This window comes from Aptenodytes forsteri, unplaced genomic scaffold (assembly GCF_000699145.1).
Source record: "Aptenodytes forsteri isolate BGI_AS27 unplaced genomic scaffold, ASM69914v1 Scaffold141, whole genome shotgun sequence".
NCBI classification, from domain to species: Eukaryota; Metazoa; Chordata; class Aves; order Sphenisciformes; family Spheniscidae; genus Aptenodytes; species Aptenodytes forsteri.
In genome coordinates this window covers 802,774-805,303 of record NW_008794416.1, presented here as the reverse complement: position 1 = coordinate 805,303, position 2,530 = coordinate 802,774, and positions in this window count along the sequence as shown.

Here is a 2,530-nt window from a genome sequence, read left to right as displayed (position 1 = left end):
ACCAGCTGCTAGGAAGAAAATTAACTCTGTCCCAGCCGAAACCAGGACAACTAGAAAGGTGTTTTCAGTTGTCTCATCATTTTCTTTCTTTCCTAGTTCTTGCCCATGTGGGATGAAAGGAGGATAATTAAATGAAGATGAGAATAGAAAATGTAAACACAGGTCCCTCTTGCAGTTTCAATCCCTCTCTCTCTCTGTGCCTTTACAGAGAGCTGGGAGGCTGGCGCTCACAAAGCTGTCTGGCATTGTTCTATCTGTCCAGGGTTATCTTGGCACTATCTTTTTTTCATGACAAATGTTTCATGCCTCTGGTCACCAGGTGTCTGCCCAAGAGGATATTCTCCTAATTGGAGAAATTGGAAAAACAGAAGAGCTGTTTTTAATTGTGAGTACTTTTTCCTGTCTAGCTTCCTTTTTCCTATTGCAGTACTGAAGCAGGGAGGTAGAAGGGGCATAATATCACCAACTCTCCTGTGGTCCAGAAAGTAATTTTTATTCCAGTTGAGACCTGTCAGTACATGCCCTTTATCTGTCATTACAGCTGCGGCAGAGCAGTGGAGAGGCATAACGAGGGCAAAGAGCATTTCTGCTTCCAATTTGTGCAGCAGTGTGACACTTAGCCTATGTGCTTATCATAAGCAGCTGGGGTTGAAATCCACATTGTTTCAGGACTGTCTTGAAACCTGCACTGAACTGTGGCCTTTCCATCTCAAAAGGGGAATGGAGAAAAACTTCTGTGAACATAAAGAAGGCTGTAGTCGATGTACTGAAGTACACAAGTGAACTGCTGTATCACAGTCCACCGTAGCCTTTCGCTGGTACCTCGGCACTTGCGCCAAATGCTGCGAGCAGTAAGTTCAAGCAATGCCGCGTTCCCCGCAGCACTGCGTGCTTCTGGAGCGCAGCTCTGCTGCTGAAAGCTGACCTCCTCCTACAAAGCTTGGGCCCAAGCACCTCCTGCGCACAGGTTCAGCCTTATTTGCAAACCATTGTGCACACCTGTTTCAGCTGAAGACTTGCTTTAATGACCTCAGTTGCTTTACTAGTCCAGTTCTTCTAATGAATGACACAAACTGCTGTTTAATTAGCAGGAGAGCAGCGGAGAGCACATCCATATGAGCAGATAATTATGACCAGTAGATAGCTGTGACTGAAGGTTCAGTCCCCTGGTGTCCGTTAGCCTGGGTTATGTAAATTGTTGTGATCCAGTTCCTGGCGATGCATCTGTTCCAAAATCTACAGCAGCTGGTGTAGTCCCATCAGGAAAGAAAAAGCAGTTGGATGTATTTATTTTATGAAATGCTCGTGTCAGTAGCAGCAGAGGCATCCAAGTAGGATTGTTTTCTACAGAGTGCAGAATCTCAGACAGCCCTTACCCGACGCGTTGACAGTTTAAAATCCGGAGAACGGAGCGAAGACTGCGCCTATGACAAGGTCAGCAGTTTCGCTGCTCGCTTGTTTTGCCTCGCTGGGCTGGGTTGTGCTGGTATTTGTAAGGTGTCTTGAGTTAACCGAGATGCTAAGCATTCTTGAAGCAGTGTTTTATTCGCTGTGTGCCTGAAAGCTGGCGGCCAACTGTAAACAGAAAACGTCAAACATCTGATCTGAGGTTACTTATGTCAGTAGGTTTAATGAGGGCGATTGGTGTTTTGTTCTGCTATTAAGAGAGGAAGGATTTAGATCATCCCTGAAGGTCTCTGCCAGTCTCACTTTCAGCAATTACTGTTTTGTTACACTGGCTTTCCCACTGCTGGTACCCAGTCCAAAATGAGAGCTCTCCTTTCCAAAGCATGTTTAGAACTGTCTTTGTTCTGCATTAGGTTTTGGAAGGAAAACAGACAAAGGTGAACTGTACGTTTTTGTAACTGTTACTAAAATGTCTTTCTCTGGGAATTAAATAATGAGGGTAAGTATAACTGTAAGGTATTAGAGTTAGATTAAGCTAATAGCACCTTTTTCTTCTTAAGCTTTTGCACTCTTTCTGTGCATCAGTGATTATTTCTAGTCCTCTGTGTCTCAGCTTGTGCATCGGGGCGCAAGGAGATGGAGCGACCATCTGCACCCCTGCAGGGTGGCTCCGAGCTGTCCATTAATTTTGGCCAGGTTATCCACCCTTTGCTGCGGAGAGGACAGCGGAGGGTGGAGGTGAGCCAGGCCTTGCTGGTAGGGTATCTCCGAAAGAACCTTGGCAGCTGAAGACAAGGCAGGCAGCATCTTCTGCGCTACCAGCTGTCTCTCTTTGGGTCTCCTGCGGGTCTTCCCTGGGCTGCAAGAGAAAGACGTGAAGTCTAGCTTGAGTCACCCCTTGCGCGACTAGATTTTATAAATACTCTTACTGTGCTTTCCTGCAGTCTGTGTGACGGGGGAGGGCAGGCGGTGACATAACCTGCTCTGTCATCTGCTTTTATTGCTCCCAATGGGTACGGCCCACCGCAAACTCCTGCCGGTTCAATTCACGACGCCACCGACTCGGAGAAGGTGCCCGAGCAGTATAAGCGCCTCAGCCAGGTCCCGCCGACTGCCCCGCGCA